Source organism: Canis aureus, chromosome 13, assembly GCF_053574225.1.
Source record: "Canis aureus isolate CA01 chromosome 13, VMU_Caureus_v.1.0, whole genome shotgun sequence".
Lineage (NCBI taxonomy): Eukaryota > Metazoa > Chordata > Mammalia > Carnivora > Canidae > Canis > Canis aureus.
Genome location: NC_135623.1, coordinates 39,547,152 through 39,572,510, shown reverse-complemented (window position 1 = coordinate 39,572,510; position 25,359 = coordinate 39,547,152). Strand labels below are relative to the sequence as shown.

The 25,359-nt window shown below is 38.5% G+C and overlaps 1 protein-coding gene across 16 annotated transcripts in view; it reads left to right on the top strand.

The window, feature by feature from the left end:
• Nucleotides 1–24,479, top strand: part of LOC144282306 (uncharacterized) — an 82,871-nt gene extending 58,392 nt beyond the window's left edge. For 2 of the 16 annotated variants that reach the window (XR_013350716.1, XR_013350709.1), the window contains exons 6-10: nucleotides 5,175–5,276; nucleotides 7,769–7,824; nucleotides 8,392–8,549; nucleotides 11,031–11,102; nucleotides 12,226–14,699. The gene's annotated coding sequence lies outside the window, so the exon portion shown is untranslated. The other 14 variants (XR_013350714.1, XR_013350718.1, XR_013350715.1 and 11 more) reach the window with 11 other exon arrangements.
• The last annotated feature ends 880 nt before the right edge of the window (nucleotides 24,480–25,359 follow it).

Below are 25,359 nucleotides of genomic sequence, written 5' to 3'. Positions count from 1 at the left end.
GAGGAATGAAAATAAAATATTTTTGAACAAATGCTTAGATGTGAAATTATTATGCCGATTTTATGTCTGAAAGGCTTTGATGAATCTTTTCAAATTGCTTTTGTGAGATATTGTTCATGTTTGAAACACCTCCAGCTGTAAGTTAAAATCTTGAACCTGAAGTCATATGATGTTTGTAACCAGCTTTCAAATAGTTCAGCAAGAATTATATATATAATTTAATTTATGTATATACATAAACAGACATATACAGAACTCCTCTACCACCAGTGCCTCCTCCGAGGTCTCCCTCCCCCCAGCCTTTACTAAATCATGATTTTGCAGAAGTTCCAGGGAGAGATCCTAGTTCTTTGCCTCCAATAAAGCAATAAATATAAGAATGAGCTTTGGATACTTAATGGAAATAGACATTACAGCTTGCCTGGTGATCATCACATATGGAGAAAGAAAGAGAGGGAGGAATTCAATGTGGCAAATGTTAACAACTACTGAATACAGTTGAGAGGTGTATGGATGTTCATGATACTATACATTTAGATTTTCTGAAAATTTGAAAATTATCAAAAGAAAATATCAGGAAAAAGAATCCTAGCAGGAGTGTTTGAAAACATGTATTTCAAAACATCTCAATAGCCATAACGTTATAATAATTAAAAACAATCTTTTCTGATGTAATAGAAGTTGTATATGATTTTATTTTTTACTTCTTTAGCTATAAAGATCAATGTTTTTCATATGTTTGTAAGAAATTTTATTTCTCCTTTCATGAGTGTTCTTTCTCAATTTTCTGTAGGTGGTTTATTTCTCAAAAGCATTTTATATGTAAGCATATTGATGCTTTGTAATATATAAACAGATAATAATGAAACATGTCATTATACAAGAATTTCACATGTTATAAAGAAAGTACCACAAACCAATGGAAAAAGAATGAATTGGAAAAGTTGGCAAACTCTCACACGCACATATGGCATTTTTACCATATCTTACCCTAGGATAAACAGCAAAATTAATGCTGTCTGAGTAAAAAGTTGATTGTTAAGAAAGTGTAAAATCTTAAAACAGTTAAAACAAATATAGATAATTATTGATTGATCTTGGAAAAGAACTTTCCATAAAAACAATGGAAGAAACGACAAAGAAAATACTGGCAAAGTATTCAATTAAATACAAACCTAAAAAAAAAATACATAGACAAACACAAGGGTTGAAATCCTTAATGTAAATTCTTGAAATTGATAAAAACAATAATGTCACAATAGAGAAAAGCATTTAAAAAAGACAGGAAGGGGATCCCTGGGTGGCGCAGCAGTTTGGCGCCTGCCTTTGGCCCAGGGCGCGATCCTGGAGGCCCAGGATCGAATCCCACGTCGGGCTCCCGGTGCATGAAGCCTGCTTCTCCCTCTGCCTGTGTCTCTGCCTCTCTCTCTCTCTCTGTATGACTATCATAAAGAAATTTTAAAAAAAATGTTAAAAAAAGACAGGAAGAAAAAAATAAAAAATAAAAATAAATAAATAAATAAATAAGACAGGAAGAAGAAAATTCAAGTAATGAAAGAAGAAATTCCAATGTCATAAAAGATATTAGCAGATATTTCAAGACAGAAAATGCAAAGCATTGGTCCCATTGGCTCAAGGCAGTCTGTGTGAGTGAGATTCAACGTCAGCTGATGACATCCAGAGAACTGGCAACAATGCTTTCAGAAATGCTGATAAAATACTCAACTCTCTTTTAGCAAGAGCACAGCAGGCAAGAAGGGCAGATCCTCCAGCCATACTTGGCATTGGTCAGGCCCTTATTAGCGTAATGCAATCAATGTGGGGTTCCACCCTTTAAAATGCATATGAAGAAACTAAGAGGCACTACCAAAATGATTACAGAGAAAATCAAACCGACTGGGGAAGATTAAGGGGATCGTATTTATTTAGTCTAGAGAGGAAAAAGCTAAATAGTGAATAGTTATTTTCAATTATACGAGTATTTGAAAAAAATGATTATCCTAAGGAAAGCTAGGTTACTCTATCTATATGATAGACAATAAACGAAGAGAAATATGGTTAAATTGCACCAAGAGACTTTAATTAACATCAAGCCTTGCAAAACTTCAGGGCAGGCTAACAAAGAAACAAAGGAACCTCTGTCTTTGTATAACTTTCTGAGCAATTTAAACAACCGCCTATCTTGTGGCTTAGTTATAGAATGGCAGGTGGCTGGGCCCTTGATTAGAATTATAGGTTTTTAGAATCTCAGAACTGAAAAATAGACTCGGTAGATTAAAGTTTCTCATTTGCATGTTTTGTAGATTTCTGTTGCCACCCACTCACCAATAGCATATACAAAGAAAAGTATAGGATATGAAGCCTTGAAGGTTAGAGCTTTATCGTGGTTGAGTGACTGGAGCCTTTCAAAGCATCTGCTCAAATAATGTGAACAGATCTTAGTTATCTCGTATGAAAAAAACAAACTGTAAATTAGAGCTGGGTAAGACTTTCATACTAAAGGTTTCAGGTTTTTTTTGTTTTTGTGGGTTTTTTTTTTGTATTTAGTTTACAGATGAAAACTAGTCTTTTACTCAAGAAAAATGCATCCAGTTACATGCACCCATCAATGGCCCCCAAGTCCCCAGCTACAGTGGCCAAGATGGAGGCAGTATGATGTAGTGATTAAAAGCATAGCAGTTATATTATATTTATATCTATATTGAGCTATTCCCTTTTCACTTACTAGCCTTATAATCCTGGGAATGTTAAGTAACTTCTCCGCTTCTGTTTCCTTATTTCTAAAATGGGAATAACGTGAACTCTTCATGCAATTTTTTAATGAACATTAATTAAAAGGAAATGAAAAAATTCTTAAGTAAATGGTTTGCTGGATAGTAGATGCTATAGAACAGCGTTTTTCCAGTTTCAAGTTGTGATCCACTGTAAGAATTTGGTAGTAAAATTGATTCAATGGATAATAATGGATGTTACAAAAAATGAAAAAGTAAAAAATATTAATTGCACTTAGTAATCATAAGCATTGCTTTGAATAATTTTTTTTTCTGGTGTACGTATGTTTGCTGTGTGAGTATTGTGGAAAATTTGTGTACTAGTAGTGATAGATATATAGCATTTCTTATTGCAGATCATGGTCAGAAGATTGTAGTCATTATTGGTTTTTGTTTCTGTTGTTTTAAATTTTATACCTTTGTTTTATTTTTCTAGTGCTTTTGGTGGGACCATGATACACATACATCCATACCTCAACACGGTCTAGTTTGAAATAACATGACACCACTTAGTATATAAAGCAACAATATTTATGTTGCCTACATACAATGTACCTATGTTAGTACACCTCCCACAGCAATATACCTCCATCTACCCTCTCTAGCCTTGGGTGCCATGATCCTCATGTATTTTTACTTCTACACATGTTACAAACCTTATAACATACTGCCATCATTTTTGCTTTAAATGGTCAACTTTCTACCAAATAAATTTTAAAAAGGGGTTAAAAAAAAAACCCCTTTCCATATTTATTATATCTGGTGCACTTCAGTGTTTCCTGTAGAACTGGGCTTCTATCCTCCCCTAAAGTTCCTCCCTCAACCTAAGCAACCTCCTTTGGCATCTTCTGAAGTGTGAATCTGTTGGCAATAATCTCTCTCAATTTTGACAATCTGAAAACATCTCTATATCCTCCCCACAATTACAGGGTATTGTTGGAGGTTACAAAACTTCAGACCAACAATCCTGTTTCTCAACACCTCAAAGATGTTGTTCCATTGCCATCTGGTCTACTCAGCCTTTGATGAAAAGTCGTCGTTTCTCTGTGCAATGTTTCCTCTTCACTTGTTGCATATAAGAGTTTCTCTTTATTCTTGATTTTCAGCAATTTGGCCATGATGTCCCCCACCCCAGTATTGTTTGGTTTGTGTTTTTTCTGCTTGAGATTCATTGAGTTTCTGGGATCCTGGAGTGGATATTTCTAATCAAATTTGAAAATTGCTCAGCCATTAGTTTTTCAAACATATTCTCTTTTGTCTCCCTCTGAGATTTCAATTGCATGTCTAGTAAAGACCATTTGACTTTATCTCTTAGGATACTCTCTGTTCTTTTTTCTCTCAATCTTTTTCCTCCCTGAGACTCAGATTGGAAAATCTCTACCAATTTATCTTTAATTTTACTAATGCTTTCTTCTAAAGTATACAATCCTCTTGTGTTAGTTTGGATACACTAAGAAGTAGATGCAAAGATAGGATTAGACTTCCAAAGATGTATTGGGGAAATGTCTGTGAATGATAAAAAATGAGGGAGTAGGAGCAGCAGAGAGAACCTTCAGACCATGATCAAAATTTGATGCCTGTGGAGAAGAGGAGATGTGAAAGGAAGAAGGATTATACAGGAAATTTAGACTTTTGCAACAGAAGTACACAAGTTTTTCCAGGCTGATGGGAATCACTCGACCTAAAGTCACCCATTGGAGAAGTCCAACAATTTACAGAAAAGGATGTACATTAATACACCTGTCATGCCATTGGCTGGGAGCAGCCTACTGGGAGCATGGCTTTGGTATGAATCGCATGATAGATCCAGAAAAACAGTAGCTAGGCTCTTAGTCAATTTTGCTCCCCATGGCAGGAAATTTGAACAATAGGCATTTGTGATTAATATATTGCTGTTAAGCCCATTTTTAAAGAATTTTAGATATTGTGTTTTTAGTTCTATAATTTTTTTCATTTGGTTCTTTTTTACTGTTTCTATTTCTGTCCTAGAAAATTCCATTTCTTCATCCATTACATCTATCTTTTCCTGTAAATTCTTTTATATACTTACATTAGTTATTTTCAAATCCTTTTCTGGTAATTCCAACAGTTTGATCATTTGCTGGTCTTATTCTTTAGACTATATTTTCTCTTCAATATGATCACATTTTCCTGTTTTGTTTTGTTTTGTTTTTGCAAGTCTTGTAAATTTTAAATTTGTTTTCTGGATATCGTGTATAGAAGTACGTTATTTTTATTTTGTTCAAAATCCAGAAAGCGTACGTTCCTTCTTCTGTATTTTGGTTAGAATGGAGAACTAATAATTCATCTGTCTCTTAAGGGGGTGTTGAGCTGGTGCTAGATTGCGGCTTTTGCTAGATTGAAATCAACTCTGATTAACCATATTCCCAATTTCCTTCACAGACTTTTTGACCTTGTCACTATTTGAGCTGGAGAAGATCCGTCTATAGTTTTACCTTTGAATCAAAATCTGAAGGATCCCTGGAATTTGAGCATTATGAGAATGTGAGAGACTATGTCATTATGTTCTTTTTTTTTTTCAGTCTCTCCTCCACTGTTTCTTTCTCACTCTAATTTGGAAGTCCAGACAAGGAGAGCACCATCAGGCTGAGTGATTTATTTTTTATCTAGGGCTCTATCAGATTCTAGTCCCTCCTTCTGGGCTTCATTGCTGAATAACATCTGGCTGTGTGTTGTCCTCTTTGAGAATCCTTTACAAAATCCTTTAGAGCAGGAGTCAGTAAACTTTTTCTGTAAAGAACCAGAAAATAAGTTAATTTTTGTGGACCAGTCTCTGTCATTAATATTCAATGCAGCCAGTGTAGCATGAAAGCTTCTTGGTCATTCTTACCTTCTTGCAAGTTGTAAGGTCACTACATAAATAGGGTATAAAGGAATAAACATGGTTGTGTTCCCACAAAATTTAATTTACCAAAACAGATAGTAGTTTTCTGACATGCCTTCTAGATTATTAGTAGACCTAAATAATTATGCTTATTAAATTGTAAAGTGATTAGTTGTTCCTCTGGGCTACTTTGAACATAGTTACTGTGTGATGTACTCTTTTCCGAGCCTATATATTCGGCACACAATAATTCTTTGCAGAATAAATAAAAGAAAGAAAATGTGAGATGATTATGGAAGAGAGAAGCAAGTGAGAAAACAGTATTTGATAAATAATGCTAGCCTCTGTAACATACCCTCCCTTGCCCCCACTGCCAAATCTCAGTGTCTTGACAAAACAAAAATTTATTTCTTTGTAGTTTATGTGGTTCAATGTAGGATGGCTCTATATCATCATTCAGGGACACCAGTCTTTCCATCTAATGGCTTCACCAGCCTACTATAGGTCCTCAGAGTCTTCTCCATTTAGTCAGGGAAAGAAAGCAAGAATCATGAATGGAAGGTTCTGATATCTTGGGACTGGAAATGGCACCCATCTCTTTCATCTATGTTCTGTTGTCAAGATCTTAGTCACAGGCACTGCCCTAGGGTGACAAATGGAGGCTGAAAAATGTATTCCAACTCCGTGCCTGGAAAGAAGAGGGAATTATTGCTATTGGGGAGCACTAGTAGTCTAGTTTGGGTTACATTAAAAGAAGGCAATGAGGGGATAGAGCAGTTTAGATGAGAAAGCAATCAAAATGACACTTCCCAGAGGGAGGAAACAGCATTTTCAGTGATGGCATACAAGTTAATTTTCTCAGTAGAAGCTTGCAGTGCTTGTAAGTGCTATCATTTGCAAATGCATAAACCATCTTAGATAAATATAATTGTGTGCCAATGTAGGAAAAATCTTCACAAAACTGTGATTGGCCACACTCCAAGATACACTAGCACACGGTGACAGATATATGGGAATTTACCTGTCCTTGGTCTGGGAGAGGTTACAGGCATTAAGTTTAGTTATTTTAAAGCCCAGGGTACAATTATCAATCTCTGAAAACAATTTTATCCTAATTTAATCTTAATTACATTGAGTCTCTTTCTCAGTAGCTGCAATTATGTCTTTCCAAATAATCCCACTGGATATTTCTCATAGTTACAGAGAGTGCTTCCTTATCAGAGTTGGTGGGAAATAGGGGTAGGAGTGGGAAGGCAGAGATCTTCATATAAGAAAGCACTTTATAAAGTACTGCATGAATGAAAGGCATTGATAATGCAATGATGTGTGGTCATAATATTATTATCATCATCACTTCAGTTTATTTATTGCAGTTGAATTGCTTATGGAGTTGAAATACCAGTAATGGTACCTGCCTAAAGGAGATTAGCCCATGAGACTTTTTTTTTTAAAGTAGGGATTATAGACAAGCTATTTCCTGGTGATGAGAAAAGAAAGAAAGAAAGAAAGAAAGAAAGAAAGAAAGAAAGAAAGAAAGAAAAGAAAGAAAGAAAGAAAGCAAGAAAAAAAGAAGAAAGAAAGAAAAAAGAAAAGAAAGGAGAAAGAAAGAAAAATAGAGAAAAAAAAAAGGATTGTGGGTTCCTTTCAAAATTGCACTTCCTTTAAAAATCTGATTTCAAAGTGGACTTTCCAGGGCAGTAGATAATGTGGAGATACTGCCATTTAGTGTTCATTTCTAGGCCTGAAGTCCTGTTGTCCCTATAGTGGTTTATGGCACAAATGAAAAATATCTGGAGTTAGGTTCAGGCTCTTGAGCTGAGACAGCTTAAAGAAAGCCACGGAGGAGGTTGGAAGAAAACATTGCCCTTTCATTTACAAAAGGACGAGGCATCTCCACTGAAGCCGCAGTTCCTTAAATAGGCCCTCGATTTTATCCCTGACAGCTCCGGAAGTACCCAGGACTGCTCTCCCTCGGGGTCTCCAGGAAGGTCGCCAGCGCTTCACCCTTGCTGTCATGACTGTAGCTTCCTTGGCAGAGTGTACAAGCCTTCTTACTGCCATGGAGCATGGGTATATTTGGCTCAGTAACTATGCTTAGAAGTTGGGTGGAAGAAGTTGTCATGACAAGCTTCTGTTCTGTCTTTTCCCCAAGGATGTGAGTTATCTTGGTTGACACTGAAGAATGACTAGAATGCAGATGTAGTAGGGGTGAGTGCAGCCTATAAATTCATTTTCATATTTGCCATATATTCCTTTTATATATTCAAGGAATTTGTATGTGCAGGGAAGAATGTAAAATTTACCAGTATAAAGAGTTAGAATGATATATGTACTGTAAACTAATGATTGTGCTAACCAAAGAAAGGAAACATCACCATTAAGTAGGTAGTTGAGATTTTATTTCACTTTGGAAAGTTGAAATTCATGGGAAGAATTAAGGGATGTGTGTTTTACGTTACTGGGCTTTCAGAAATGCAGCAGCTGTCAATAGGTGATTGTCATAGTAATAATTTTAGTTAATATTGATTGAATGTTCATCATGTGCCAAGCAATGTTTCAACAACTCTGTAATGTAAGGAGTATGGTTTCCATTTTATAGATGAGGAAACTGAGGCATAGAGAATTTATGGATCTTGTCTAGGTCCACAAAGTAAGCTTAGAGCCACAATTCAATCTTAGCTAGCCTGACTCCACATCCCCACCCAATAACCTTTCCTACATTCTATTGCCCACTAACAATGAGTTCACTTTTCTGTGCCCCTTTTCTTTTTCCAGATTTTTCAGGGTGTAGTTATAAGAGAAAGAGGATATCATCCTTTCTCATTTGATGCCTACAGTTTTTCTCTCCTGGCAGCAGCCATAGCTCCAGGTGGAAAAGGCAACCTACTCATTGAGGAAGTTCTAACCTCTACAGTCCGGGCTCCCTGGAAGAGGTAAGAAGGCTCTAGGACAATGAGAAAGTAGAAATGAGGGGTCTTCTGCTCTCTTCCAAGTGCCTCAAAGGGCTGCAGCACAGATTAGCTGGAATGGTTGTCATGGAGTAGGTTGAAAAAACTTTTTTACTGAGAATAATTAGACACAAATAATTTCCCCTCTCCACTATCCTCAGATATATACATTCACATACACAGAGGTGCATGTGTGCACACATACACATGGTACATGTTTGAAATTTTATATTTCAAGCATTAATAAATTGAGATTTGTAGGCATTGTGGCTTGAAAAGAGCAGCTGAAAATCATTACAGCTCAAATGTTTCTGCCCCCTTTGCACAAGGAACAACAGAAGTAATAGTCTAAAATATATGGCAGGAACAATTTCAGCTTTGGCTTCAAATCACCTTACAGAAAAAATTTAGAGAGATACCTATGGAAGTGTAAACTATATGATGTTGGTTATTCAAGTCAAAAAAACCAATGTTCAAGTAGTGTACCAGATTGTGTTCATATTGATGAAATCAGTTTCCTCTTGTAGTAGAAATTGGAAGGTCATGAGCTTATTCCAATGTTCTTGCCATGGCTAATCCAATTTTCTTTAAATATTTTAAAGAATCTGATTAATATTCTTTGCAAGTGATATTGATTGGTAACAGACCATTGCCCTTGAAAAACAAATTATATTTATTTTTTAATAGGAGGAAATAACCAGGAGCTGAGTCTGAAGAAACGTGGGGGATTTAAAAAAAAAAAAAAAAAGTGATAAGGCTGTGGTGAAACCCAGGGTGTGGTTATAATAGTAAAATTAAATTTAATTGTGTAAAGTCATTGCTGTGAAGGTAATTCCAAAAACAAAACAAAACAAAAAAAACAAAAAACAAATACTACGACAACAAAAATTGCACAGATGTGTGGCAGCCTTGAGTTTGTGGTGTCTGGATCTGAGTAACAGAAGTCTGCTTGATCTGACAACAGTCTTTTATATGTTTGAATTCACTTGAGGGTGTTTATAAGACTCAGTTTCATATTTTACGGTTGCATGATACATACGTATAAAACATACATATATGTATATATGTATTTGAGTAATGATTGCAGTATCATATAAATTTAATAATAGAAAAATTAATGTTTCAGCATTGACAAGAAGAAAAGTAAGATTTGGTCAGCATTTCTGGTTTAGAGATAATTTTACTGTAAAGCCATGTCTTCATCTTTTGTACCTCATATATAATTCTTCACCTTTAAGGAATATTCAAAATAGGTTAGAGTAATGCAAGGTTACTCTCAGCAGAAAATTTATGGACTTCTTTTGGGAACTTGATATATGACTAGCAGGTGTTTTATTTCTTTTATAGCATTGAGGGGAAAATGAACATACTTGAAACTTCCTTAGTAGGACTTCATTTTTATTATTGCCAGGTTTAAAAATTCCAAAGGGATATTCTCTAGTTCTGAATCCTAATAGAAAGCTTCATATTTCATGCTTGTTACTCTTAGGTTCAGTTTTGGGAACCAGTGTTGGTTTCCCAGTGACATGGCAGAGAAGAAAGCCCTGGGCTAAAAGTTTACAGATTTGGGCAAAGTCTTTTCTCTATGTTCATTATCACTAGATTTGTGATTGTGTTGGACAAGTTAGCCTGTCTCTCTTGGCCTTCATAATGGCAGGGTTAAAATGAATGGAATGAACAAGATGTCTAAAAGTTCCCTTTCAGGTTCTCACCTTCTATAACTTGGTTTCTCTATAGTCACAAATTGGATATTTTGTGGTTTTGATGGCACAGATATCCTAAGACATGGGCTTACTTGGCTCTGGCATTTTAAAGAAAGGAGCCAGATCAGCAAATCCATTTTGTCTTCCTTCAAAGTTTGAGCTGGAGTAGGGAATGACCTACCCAAGCACTAACACAATCATCATTCTTATGGTGAGGCAAGTTAACAACTAGCTTGCCTGTTTCTTGGTTGACATACCCAGAAATTATCATCATTACATGCTTCATGTATTGCTTAATTGATGGACTGTAGTATTTTTGGAGTGGTGAATTTTGCAATACTCCCTTTCTTTTGATGGTTTTAAACCATAGAGTCATTATGGAAAATCAACTCTCTTCCGTATGTATACATAATTAGCATTGAATTCTCATGCAGATCAATCTGATTATAACTATTCTACATTGAACTAGAGCAATTCAGAACAAAGAGCAGTTCATCATTTTCATGGTCACGAAATTGTAAACCGTTTACATTTTTTGTTGGGTCACAAAAATATTGTATATAAAGCCCTTTTAGAAGTCCCTCAGTTCCTAACTCGGCATCCAGAGCTCTTTTCACTGTATCACAAGGCTACAAAAATAAAGCAAAATATTTGCTGACAGTAACTCAATATACTCCTCAGATTACCAGAAAACCTTTGCAAATTCAAACACCATGGCACATAAATTGAACTGCTCCTACTCCTGGTTTAAAATATGTTTCAGGGACTGAACACTGAGGCATCTAAATTGCGTATCCCTGCTCAGCTTCCAGAAAGTGACTTGAGTGATTTAATGGTAAGTTCAGCTTTGTGCACCTTCTATTGAATATTTTAAAAACTCAGCACATTTAGAGGAAGGGCAATATTGCTTGACAATAGGGAGTCATAATTGGTAATGTGCACCACAGTTGAAATTCAGAAATACTGGTGTATGTGTGTGAGTGTGTGCATGTGCATGCGTGCGTATTTAGGGGAACTGACCTTGAGCTAGAAAGCTCATGGCAAAAAGTCTCTTCAGTAAGATGATCCTTACTTTAAAAGTACAAGTTCTACATCAAGACAGGATTTATGATCCTAGCACTTACTCAAGAAGCTGTTCATGGTTGGACAAGCCAAGGGAAATGGGAATACACTTTAGTATACTTAAAAGAAAGTGTCAAACCCCTTCAAATATCAAGTAGTTTTTGGAAGGTTTTTCAAACTTTAGAGGTTTAGGGTTAAACAAGTTCTTTTAATATTTTAGAGTTGTGGACTAAACTCTTATAAGAGTATATTTATTTTTTGCTTCCAATAGTGAACATCTTTATATATCTATTTATATTTAGTTTCCTTGCATCTTCCAAAGATGGCCAAGAGTAGATTTGGGGTAAAGACAAGGAAGAAAGACAGAGAAGGGAAAATGGAACAGGAATGGGAGGAAGGGGAAGGAGAAGGAATATTATGCAAGAACTTAGCCAATTTGTACAAACTCTTTTTGTCTTGAATGAGTTTCTTTTATACTTCTCTATTAAAAAAAGATGGTACAATGAGCTCTGACTACTCTTGCTTTGGTATAAATCAGCAGATAAATCTCTTTTTACCCTCACTGACTTTCTTTCTTTTTTTTTTTTTAAGATTTTATTTATTTATTCATCAGAGACACACACAGAGAGAGAGAGAGAGAGAGGCAGAGACACAGGCAGAGGGAGAAGCAGGCTCCACGCAGGAAGCCTGATGTGGGATTCTATACCGGGTCTCCCGGCTCAGGTCCTAGGCTGAAGGCGGCGCTAAACCGCTGAGCTACCCAGGCTGCTCATACCCCCACTGATTTTCTTAAGCAAGAAAGGAAATCTCTGTTTGGTTGATAGTAATATATTTTTTTAATAGTAATCTCTTATTGCAAATTTTCCTCCATCTCTACGATGGCATCCTCTTGGCAGTTCCAGCAGAGCTATGAGGCAAGGTGGCTTCCATATCTTTGAAGTCTGTGAGTACAAAAGTTAGTCCACTGGCTTTACTGGTTGAGAATTCCACTTCCTCATGACTGTATTTGTGCCTTCCTGAAGCCATGCGCTTGGATAATGCTGATGGATGACTCACCCAAGTGGGAATGACCATTTTTTCATTAGTCAAAAAGCTCCAAATTTGAGTCAAATGATATATAATTTTTGTGGAGGAAAGCGTATCCATCATCTCTTGCTGGGTTACGCCACGATAATAAATGACCCTCAAATTTCAGTTCCTTACAAGAATAAAAACTAATATTTCGCTCATGTTCCATGTTGGTTAAGGTCACCTATGGCTCCATCCATCCTCCTCTTCACTTTGGGATCTGTGTTGCTAGAAAATTCCCAACTGAGGATATGATGAGCCTTGTGTCAGAGGGAAAATGTATTGGAACCTCACATGGCTCTCAATGCTTCTACACCTGTCACTCTCACTGCCATGTCACTTGCCAGAGGAAATCACATGGCCAAATCTAATAGGAATGTAAAATTGTCCCAAAGCAGACACAGTGACTATTTTGCAAAATAATAAAATCTATCAGAAGGAGTGTGAGACAAAACTGTTTAGAGTCTGAGCAAGACTTGTGGGGAAAATCTTTTGTTGGCACCCAGGGTGCCAAATGTATTTCAAAAAATAGCTATCATAAGAGACCTTTAAACTATGACCATAGGACGAGGTGCCCCAGAAAGCTTTCCTAAATTAGCCCAGAAGTCTCCTACTCACCAGCTTTCTTAAGGAGAGTCCCCTTCCACTGTCCTTAATCCATCAGTGAGCTGTTTTCTTTGTGGCAATATAAAATAATTATGAAAATATGTCTTACTGCTTGCTTCTCTTATTGGATTAAAAGGTATCTAAGAGCACAATAAATGTCATTGCTTAACTGTAAAGTTCCTAAAAAATCACAGCAAATCCTAACTTGGATATTATGTTCATTTCTCAGAATGAGAAAATAATTTGGTTCCAAGATCCTTTATCACTTATTTTTTTCTTTTTCAAGATACAGAGCAAAGCAGGCACTATTCATCCATCCATCTATCCAACAAATATTGAATGCCCATTATAGTCCATCCACTAAGTCAGGTATTGAATTGTGATACCAGATGCTCAGTTTTTGCCCTTGTGAATCTTACGTTTTATTGGGAATGACCCAGACAAATCAAATAACCACAAAAATGTAATTATAAACTGTGATAAACATTAGGAGCAAAACATAAAAGCATAATTTAAGAATATATATAGAGAACTAACTTTCTTGGTGTCTTTATGAAGTCTTCTCTGAGGCAATTACAATTGAGCTGAGATCTGGAAGAAAAGTAGCAGTTAACTATATAAAATGAAGACAAAAAATTCAAAGAAGCTGCAAAGGCATGTGCAAAGGCCCTGAGGTGGGAGGAAGGGAAGAAAAACCAGTTGTGAGGGAGTATAAAAAAGCAAAAAAGCACACAATGTGAAGCAAGTGGGGCCAGTTTACTCAGTGTCTTTTATGTCTTTTTAGTCTTTATTCACTGAAAGGTCTTTAGAAAGGACATACCAAAATCTGAGTTTTTAGGTGTCACTCTGGTTGGCATGTGAAGTAGATTGGAGAGTGGCAGATGAGTGGATGAAATCTTTTGCAGTAACAGCGATAGAAATTTCTGCTCAGTGAAAAACTAGCCCCTAAAAATTGAATGGCATACTACTGACATTCTGGATTTTTAGTTCCAATAAATATTTTTTAAAAAAAATTAGACTCTGGGACACCTCAGTGGTTGAGCATCTGCATTGGGCTCAGGGTGTGATCCCAGGGTCCTGGGATTGAGTTTCACATCAGGCTCCCCATGGGGATAAAATTAATAAAAAAAAATTAGACCCCAATTTAGCAGAACTAAAATCTAATTTAAGTTAGCTCATGGTTCATGATTTACAACACTGTTCAAAATATACCTCTGAGCTGAATAATCTCAACTATACCACAAGTGTAGGCCTATGACCCTCTAGGATTTCAGTGGAGGGGCTTCAGGGCATTCACAGAGCTTCCGAAATTCCATAAAAATTAGGTATGTTATTCTTACATGTTTTTCTAGGGAGAAGGTCTATCAATTTTATCAAATTCGTGACCCCCAAATGATTAAGAAATACTGATTCACCTTACCACTTGACCAACGCATAGTTACACTATCCTGGGAAATATGTCTTGAATTGGTGGGAAAGGTTAGTTGGCCAGCAAAGGTTTGATTCTCCAGGGCAGAGGGGCTGCTGGGAAGTGGCTGCCTAGCCAGAGACTGTGTACCCCTGTTCCCTGGGATCCCTCAGTGGGGAGGGAGGGATGTGACCACTTCTGACTGATAGGATGTATGTAGACATTTTACATGACACTTGTGTGTGAAGTTGGGTATGTATCTGACATACCTTTCCCATAATTTCTCCACCTTCTCTAGTGACCATGGAGGTCACGTTTTGAAACTGACAGCATCACAAGATGGAAGAATCTTTGACTGCTGAGTCACAGAGTCAGCCAGGAGGGCTGTCCAACTCTGAACACCTGCATTGGATTTTTGTGATTAAGAAATAAATTTGTATTGTCTTATGCAATAGAGATTTAAGATTATTTGTTACAGCAGTTAATCCACTCTGGCATAAAAAAAAATAACATCTCACACAGGAAAGACACCGTAATATGGGTGTGTTGGCTGGAAAAAAGTCCTCTTTAGAGTTCTTCCTGGAATAAAGAAACAACACTGTCCATAGTTACTTCATGTCTTTTTTTGCAATATGTAAATTACTCTAAATTCCAATTTCTGGTAACCTAGGTCTTAGCTGTCATAGATAGCTAATGTAAATGGCTTTAGCCACATGAGAACAGTTTTAATAAAGTAAAAGAGGCATGTTTTTAGTGGGTAGAGATATTCACTCATTCATTCATTTCACAAATATTTGTTTATTGAGTTTCTTTAATATATTTTAAAATGTACCTGGGATTTTGTTTTGATCAAGTTTGGTAAGATAACAGACACAGAGATAAGTGTTTCTGAAAAAAGCTTTTTGTTTACAATTCACAAGAAGATAAAGACATGTTAAGCCATGTGGAGCCACACGGAGACCTACCAGAGTTGGTTGGGGGGGTGGGTAGAAGGAGGGAGGGGAAAGCATGAGCAACTGGGTTTATTTTGGTTTTCACAGAAAGAAATGGGCAGGGCAGGTGAATGAGATGAAATGAGCTCCTGAGCAGGTTTAGGATTAGTTTGAATAATTTTGACAGGCTATAGGGCTGGTCTCTAGTTGTCTAATAACTGGCCTTGGGGTGACTAAGAGCACAGGATCATGTCCCAGACCACAGTACCTGATAAAAGGAGGTGGTTGACAGTATGGACTCATGATGGGTTGGTTTGCATAAGAGAGCTGTGCTTGCAGGCAAAGTGTTTAGTATCTCCAGGAATTAGCGAATCCGGAGTAGTTCCTCTTCAGTCCACAAGGTCCCCAAATGTCAAAGCATCACAAAAAATAAGAAATTAAAAAATGACTAATACACACTGCACCAGACATATTTTAAAAAATAAGGCACCAGGGTCTATGTAAATAAAATTAAATAATTACAAGGACACGGACTTACTAACATTTAATAGACACAATTAGTGTCTCATTACACCATAGAAGTCGCTTTGACCACTGCACATTTCTACCAAAATTATTCACTTAAATATATTCGGAGTTGTTCAAGCTTAAAATAAAATCATAGGTATTTCAAATTACTAAAAGAAGGTCCTTGAAGAATTGTCTAAGTACTTTAGGGTTTAAAGTAGACTTTACATAGATAGATACACGAACATGAAAAGTGTACAGAGTTTCCATTAGTTCTGGAAGGTAAATGCAATTCTCCCTTAACAAATAATTCAAGTTCTCACCCAAGTCCCCGCTCCACACCTCCTCCTGCCCCAAGAATGGCGTTCTAGAACATAGCCCCGTGCCTAGAACTCATCAGGGGTTCCTCGTTGCCTATCGCCAACATTTTCAAACTTCAATCATTTATAGACCACCTTCCTTCTCAACTTTTGTGTTTTTTTGCGTGTATTAGTATTAGTTTTTTGTATGTATTAGTATTAGTATTAGTATTTTTCTACAGACCAGCTCATCCTGGTACTATGTTAGGTCTCGTCGTAAGCAGTTGTTGTATCTGAATAATTGTGGATTTTTTTCTGATTTGTATACAATAAACATAAAGCTTCTGAAAACCTTTAAAGCGTTGCTTGTGCACCATCTCAGGACACACTGGTAACTGCCAGGGGTGCTAGTGCCAGCCTGGGGGGAGGGCCCAGCTGGGAGGCTGGTTCAGTCCTCCGAGCACATTTTGCAAAGCTCCTCATCATCGAGCCCCTGACTCTCCCTTTTCTACCATTCTTGTCAGTTGCTGGGCATTGTGGTAGCAAAGACTGACCTTAATTTCCTGCCAAGGACCTTTTGTTTCCACGACGCCCTGAACACGGTCTATGCCTTTAACACTGCTCTCCCCCACCCCAGATGCGCCATCAGGCTGCCTCTAAAAATCCCCTAGAGCTCTGTGCAAAGGTTTCTCTCCAGCCTCTGCCTCCTACTCAGGCCTCAACCCTGGGCTGCCTCCAGCTCCTGCTTCTCCACCGCTGGGTTTTGCCTAAAGGACACTATGTGGGTATTTTTTCCACTAGGTTTAATTCTACCTTTCTCCCTGAATGCTGCCTTTGGGGGTTCCTTGGTGTCAAACTCTGAACCCATAAGCCAGTTCTATCCCATCCCACTCAGTTTTTCCTCCTGAGTTCTCAGAACCCCAATCAGAATAAGACATCGCAGACTTGTCCAGGTCCCCAGGAGGAGGACAAAGCTTTTTCCGTGGCTGTTCCCTTTGCCCGTAATGCTGTTCCTCCTCTCCTCCGTCTCCTGGTTATGCACCTACTTAGCTCACAGAACTCATTTCTGACATCACCACTTCCTAAATGCCTTCGATGCCCTCCCTGGGCAGTGTTCTTTTTTCCCTGTGGTGCTGCCACTTAGAACTCTCTGTAATTGCTATGATTGTCAGTCTGGGTACCTGTTTCTTCTATATATTTGAGGACATACAAGGCAGGGAATATAGTTTAGTTATCTTTAATTCTCCAGGACTTAACACAATGCTCAGTACACAGACAGTGTTTAAAGGGTGTCTACTGAATACATGAATAAATTAATAAACTGGAAATATATTAATATGTACTTTGGAACAGAGTTTTGAAATTTAGCTCCTGGCTAGGACATCAGAATGGGAAGAGAAGTGTTCTTACAATAAAATAATGTCAGAAATACTTGTCATTAAGCTTCCCTCCCATCCCCCTCTCCTGACCCTCCAAGCCCCGACTCCCAGCCCCATTCCTGAGCAGAGGAGACCCATGGGACAGTGAGAACTTTTACTTATAAGTTGGAGCAGGAAGTGGTCTCTGACCCAGGGGTGAAATGTCATGTTCACGCCCAGTCCCCAGAGATCCATTAAACTAAGCCCTGTGAAGAATTTTGTTAGGACTAAATACGAGGAAAAACACTGAATATTTACACAGTACATTTTTCCCCAGTTTAAGCCGAAGAAGAAGAAGAAAAAAAAAAGTAGAAAGGGGGGAAAGCCAAAATTAAATAAGCCAGCTGGTTTAACTTCTCTTTTTACATATTTTCCATTGCAATCCTCTCTTAGTCATAAAATCTTTCTCAACCACTTTACTGCTTTTCATTTGGCTCAAGATTTTCAGTTTTTTCTATATTAAAAAAAATACAGAATCAAAGGTTGAATGGATTTGACTTTATTCTCTTTCCCTTCTCTTCTTCCCCCTTCCACTGAGACACACACACACACACACACACACACACACACTCCAACTGTGCTTGGTTAAAACCAGTTTCTGATAGCTGCTACCCAGAAACAGGATCTCTGCTCTTTTTGAGAAACAAAGCACATCATTTCTGAGGTGAAGAAATATTAGATGTTACTCACACTCCATCCCTGAGTCTACGCTCAAGCCCAGCTTCAGAAGAGCTGCTGAGCAACAATAGCTCCTAACAGAGCCAGTAAATAGACAAGGCCTAATTTTCTTGACCTTTTCCACCTCTGCTCCATCCTCAGAATAGTGTTTGGATTCTGGACTGTGAGGGGGAGGGAGAGGAGGATGAGAGGAGGCTCCTTTTTCACTTGGTCTTTCTCTGTCCTTAAAAATAAAAGAGAAGTGTTCATTGGGAAATTTTGCTTAGTAATTTTGTTCCTGGTCTTAAAAAAAAAAAAAAAAAAGTTACGTGCTGTGTGTGTGAGCGTGTGCGTGCATGTGTGTGTTTAGCAATTCCATTTGAAGAGGCTGGGTGATTTGCTCAGCGAGGAGACTCACTGGGATCATTCGGGCAGGTCACTCCACCTGGACAAGCTGGCCGATGAGGAGGGCTGTGGCCGGTGGTAGAAGCCGGGCATTTCCAAGTAGGTAAAAATCGGTTTCATAGACTCCCGTAGGAATCCGTAGGCTCTGTTCAGCTCTCAGACAAGGACCACCCAGTAATGCCTTTTGCCATGTGATAACAAGGCCTTTTCTTTCAACATAGAAAAAAGAACGTTCCCAACTCTTCTTCCCCGGTTGGGAACATTTAATCTTTATGGAGCTCAAATGAAACCCTGGCTTCCTGGCTGAGAACTGGATTCTGGAGACAGCAGTCACCCCAATCCTTGCCATACAAGCCTCCAACAGAGCAGCCTGAGGCAATGGACCCTTCTTTTTTTTTAAAGTCAGCGAATGAGAAGCAAATCAAAGCTGTGAGCTTTGCCTGTGAGGCTGCCCATGTGTGCGAAGCTCAAGCGAATCACTTCTCTCTCCCCTTCCTAACAAAAGACCCACTAATCCTGATTCCCTTAGGCACACATATATACACACACACAAAACCAAAGTGTAAAACCAGCCTAGGGGCTGGAAATAAAATGAAGGGGAGCAGCTCGCACATGCATGCCCCCCAAAACCCTCGCTAGCACCTCACCCTGAAACCCAATCGCCCTGCCTCCACGGGGGCTGAGGAGGGATTTCGTTTTGCTAAACTAAAGGCGGTGAAGTATATTTTTAACACATCAACCCAATGCGGGCCAAGCATGTGCATCTTGAAGCCAGTCCAAGCTTCATGCACCTGCTTCATGCACTCTCGGGACCCCTGCCCTCCGCTGCCACCTGCCCAGGCCCGGATTCGGAAGAGCAGCCCAGAGGGGTGAGCACCCCCCCCACCGCAGGTGAACCCCAGAAAGCACGGCCCTGCCCCACCCCCCCACTTTACCACCAAACACTTCCTTTCCCTTTGGAGGAGCCACTGCCCAAGCCAGCCTTGGTCATTTTATTTGCGTCTTCTGAAGTCTCTCCAACGGGAAGGGGGCAAGTGAGTGAGAGCACGCTGAAAGAGAGCAACGCGGATGGTGGAAGCAAAAGAACATTCGAGAAAGAAACCCCCATCCCCTGTTCGTAGTGCTCACCCCAGCCCGCGTGCTCCCTGCCTCCCCTAACTGAGCGCTTCCCCCAGGCTGCCCAGTGTGATCACACTTAATTCCAATCAGCAAAGTCCATTTCAACCCATGTTTTCACACTAACAGGGTGAATCTGAGTAATAGGCGCACTGAGGCTGGTTTTTGAGTCAACAGCCCGGACACGATGAATGTTGACTTGTTCAGAAGAGAATGTGTTTAATAATAGCTCAGAAGCAACCTTTTGCCAACCCTAGAATCACCTCAGGAATCCTGTCAAGTGCAGCTCTTTGAATATGCTGGTCTGGAAGGATGGTGGTCTCTCCATGTACCCCTCTCAGGTCTAGTGCTTTCTCTCTCTCTCTCTCTCTCTCTCTCTCTCTCTCTCTCTCTCTCCCCTCACTGGAAAGTTTCTCCTCAGCAGCATAAACCCCATCAGAATCCCTGGCTTTTTTTTTCAGTTCCCCAGGACCTTGACTTGAGAGCCTAACTTGATTTTCTTGGTCTTCCTAGCATCTGAATAACCCTTCTTGTGTTTCACTGGGCTTGCTTCCTCCTCCAGTTCTCTGAATCTGAATAATTTCCTGGGGATTGGTTTCTGGGTGTATCACAGGATGCGATCCCTGTGCCCAGTTGTAGCCTGACATCCCACAAGATGTCAGAGCTATCCCAGATTTCATGTCAAGACCAAGCTAGAACAACTTCCAGAGAAACACAGGAGGCCGTCTTCTCTCAGGCCTCCTTAGGAGCTTCCTGGAGAACTTCTTACATCTTGTTGGCTAGATCTGTGTCCCATGGACATGCCTAAGGAGATGGAAGTGACCAGCATTGGCTTAGACTATTCAGGATCCACCTTCTTTGATCTGAAAACGACTTCTAGTGAAGCTCATGGCTGAGGGCAGGTAGGGAGATAACTGAATGAAAATTTGGTTAAGAAGGTCAAAGTGGGGAATAGAAGTTGAAAACCCAGTGTCTGTTACCCTGCTTGTCCTTTTCTCTCTTTGCGAACTCATGGGCTCTCAAGGTTTTAATTGTCTCTGTGTGGACTGGCAAGACTCCTCCTGATTCCTAGCTACACATTCCCATTCAATGCTATTACCTCTAATGGAACCATGCGGTTGAGATTTATCTTCCCCTTTCTCTTACCCACTATCCCCCAGTTCAGTCCTTCTTTTGATTTCCCTGATTCTGTTTAGGTAGGACCATTCTCTATATCATTAGGATTCTTCTTTATTACTTCAGTCCCCCCAGGCTATGTTAAATTAGTCTCCAAGTCCTATTGATTCTTCTTTTGGAGGCTTGTCCTCATCCCTTTATTTCCATGTACCTTAAACCAGCTCTTTACAAGTCCCTCTTCTTTCAGTGTCTTCCCACTTAAGCAGATTTCAAACAAATCTTCCAAAACAACGCTCCATCATATCATCCCTTTTCTAAGAAAGCCTTTATCCCTACTATCTAAGATTTAATAAAAACTCCTTAGGCTAATATTCAAAGTGAACTTCCTCAATCTGATTCCAACCCACCTTTGCAGATATTTCTCCTATTACTTCTACATATGAACCCTTAACTACTCACAAATTCCACAAACACATCTTGTACTTAGAGACGAAATTGGTTTGGCTTCGCAGTTTGCCCCTTGCCAGCCACAAATATTTGGACAGGTTACCTTGTTTTTAGAAGGCTTGGATTAATTATCTGTAAAATAATTTTATATGGGGCATAAATAAGAAAAAGAATATTCTTACGGTGTTTATTATTTAGGCATATTTAATAAGAATAATTAACTCTGTACTTCTCAAGTATAGTAGTCAGTGTGTTATTATCTATGGCTGCATAACAAATGATCACAAAAACTTAATGGCTGAAATAATATTTATCTTACATTTTTTGTAGGTTAAGGACCTGGAGATGCCTTAGCTGGTGATTGGGGCTCAAGGTTTCACTCAAGTTGATGACTGGGACTGAGGTCTCATCTAAAGGCCCAACTGGGAAGGGAGGATCCACTTCCAAGTTCACTCATGTGGTGTTGGCAGATCTAGATCCCTCATCACATGAGATTCTATACAGGGATGCCTCATAACGTTAACAGTGGTGTTCTCCAGGGTCATTGACCCAAGAGAGAGCATGAGAGACGACACCTAAGATCAAAGCCACAATTTTTTTTGTAACCCATTCATTAGAAGTGAACCAGTAAATCCAGGCCATACTAGAAGGCAAGAGATAATATATCGGCATGAATACCAGTAGACAGGAATTAGCAGGGGCTATCTTAGAGGGTGTCTACCACAGTCAAGGACTCTTGGTTGACAGGGAGTGAACTCAAATTACTTTTAAAAATAAGACATGTATTTGAAGAACACTGAAGTATCTCATAGGATTGAAAGAGGAGATGTAGAAATAAAGGGTCCCAGGGACTGAGTATAGTACATATGTTATATCCTCTTGAACATTTTCTTCACATTAATTCTAGAACAACATAACCCCCTTGATTTTTCTCCTACTCACCTACATGGTTCTTCTAAGACTTCTTTGCTAATTTTCCTTTTTCCTGATTTTTAAATGTTGAAGGACCTCAGGGATTAGTCTTCGCCAAATTACTTTTTTTTTTTTTTAAGATTTATTTATTTGAGAAAGAAAGAGAATATGTGATATAGGGGCAGAGGTTAGGGAGAGAGAAATTCAAGCAGACTCTGCACTGAGTGCACAGAACCCAAAGTGGGGCTTGATCCCACAACCCATGACCTGAGCTGAAACCAAGGGTCAGCATTCAATCAGCTGTGCCACTTAGGCACCCCCAAATTACCTGTATTCTCTATCTAAACCTAGTCCCTATAAAATGTCTTATAGCCTCATGTTTTAAATGACATTTATACATTAACTAATTCCTTTACTAGTTAAGATAATACTGGCCACTGTAACAAATTCTGAAATATGCTCTGATTAAGCATAATGACACTTATTTGTAGCTAACAGGAAGTCCAAACTGGATTTCTTGATCAGTTGACAACATTCTTCAAAGTGGCCTCCTTCCTTTTGTGGTTCTACTGTCTTCAACGTATAGCTTACAAGGTTATCGCATTTGTTTGTAACAAGCTGAGAAAAGATGAAAAAGTATGAATGATCAGGCACAAGAGATTTCTGTGGATTTTGCCTTCTATGGCATCCATCATGCTCATTCATATGTACTGGCTAGAATTCAGTTGTATGATTAAATTAAATTGTAAGGGTGGTTGGAAATTTTAGTCCAGATGTGAACCCAGCAAGAAAAACACATACATTTGGGAATGAGTCTCTAATCACACTCATAAATTTTTACCTTTTATCTCTTGCCTCGCCTTTCTCTCTCCTTTCAACTCCTGGCTTACTTATGTACTCGCCCAGTTGTCATCTGCCCAGGTAACATCCCACAAGCAGCATGACCAGAAAGGACAAGCAATTTCTCTTTTGGAATTTCAACTCAAACATCCCAGGGGAAGAGTTTTACTGGCCCTGATTGGGTCATCTGACCACCTACTTGGATCTATCACCATGGCCAGAAAAAAATGGATGTTCTGATTGGCCTTGCCCACTCTGTGACATAGAGATTGAAACTCACCAAAGAATCAGAGATGGCCACTGGAAGAACTTTTCTAAGTTGGGCAGATGCCATGATATGTGCCTTTTTCATGAATTCTGATGCTGATGTAAAGCACAGAAGTTGAGGTGAGGCATTGGACTTTAACTCATCAAGATCATTGGGCTTGTGTGACATCAAATAGTGAATGCTGTGTCATAAATTCTTTTCATTCATTCATTCATTTATTTATTCATTCATATCTTCATGCAGTGTTTATTAAGGCTCTGATACATAGAAGGCCCTGTCTGAGATGCAGAAATCCTTTTAATTGTGGGGAACATGGTAAGCCCTCAGAAACTACAACTGAATCACTGTCATATTCTTTCTTGTGACTCAGAAATTCCTTTTTTCTGGGCAAGAAATTGTCCAGCTTGACTTCACCTTAGCCTCATGACTCAGTCTAATCTGTGCCATCACCAGAATAATAATTTTATTATTCTTAGATTCTATTATTGGGAAAGAGAAAGATTCTTGTCAATATGAGAATTAAAATAAAACCATGTATTATTTACTGGCTCTTTATCAATGAAGATTGATGAGGATAATCTTATTTCAAGCCTACTTCTTCTAAAAGAGTGATGAAGAAGCCACACTTATAATTGTTTGAAATACTATCTACTATATCTCCACATTGCCAACACCTCCAAAGGAGGTGTACTAGGAGGTGGTTGGGTTAGGACTCTGGATCTCAAATTGGTTACAGATTGATCCCCCTTCTCCATTTTCCTTTCAGCTCCAGGTGTTGAACTGATCAGATAAAGCATTCACATTCTTCTCTCCAATGATACTTTAAGGGTGTGGTTCTCAAAGTAAGGTTCCCTGGGCCAAAAATAGCAGCATTACCTGTAATGCTGTAAGAATTTGCATTACCTGTAAACCTATGGTAATGCAAATTCTTTGACCCTACCTCAGACTTACCTTCGACCCTAACTCAGAGACTCTGGGTGGGGTTAAGGCTCAGCAGATTGTGTTTTAACAAGTCTTCCCCACCCTACCTGCCACTGCTCCCCACATATACCCCAGGTGACAGGATGTTAGGTAAAGCTTTAAAACCACTGACTTTTCTGTTCCACAAAAGTGATTTTTCTGATGATGAATAAAATGGAAAATTTATCTTTTCTCGGCTCTACATTTCTGATATTTTCTTCAAGAATTACAGTGATAGTAATTCAACTGATATTCTATTTTTAATTATGACTCTCTTCCTATATGAAGAGTGAAGAAAAATGTGTGCACTTAGTGTGTGTGATTTACATTTCATTTGGCTTACTCAGTCCAGTTGTTTTGAGTAAGAGTTAAATAGGAGTAGTTTTGGTTTTTTCTTCCATTTCCTCATATAAGCACATACCTTTGGCTCCAGGAAATGCACAAAATGACATGATAGCCTTGCAAGGCAGAAGACACAACCAGATTGAGATATGGTGATATCAGCTATAGTACATGTATGCATGTGTATAGTACATTTGTGCACCATTTATATATAAATGTAACATCAAAGCCAAAAACAATGCCATCCTTTCTAAATAAAGAAGGATACCATTATAATCTTAGGTCCTCTGGTAATGACTTGAATTTTCAAAATTACATTTGACTATGTATAGATATTTATGTAGGGAGGGTAAAAAAAAAAAAAAAAAGAATGAAAGAAAGAAAAGGGTATGACCCCAGATAACTGAAGCTGCTAAAATCTTGGCACTTAATGAGAATGACGTCATTCCTAGGAATGTTACTTTAGAGCTGATCAAGGATCTAGATGAAGTATTTGTTTTTCACTGCCATTTCAATGCTTTCTGTTTTCACAAAGCTAATGTTGTCACCAGCAGAGCCTCTAAGTGATAAGATTCTAGCACTTATTCTATTTATGGATATTTTATAACCAAGAATAGAAAGCTGGTGTGCTGACTTCTTGTAATTGAACTAAATTGTTTTTTAAAAAATAATCAGGTGCAAACCTTTAAATTCTCTACTCAAGTCATGGTTAATAAACCATAGCATTTC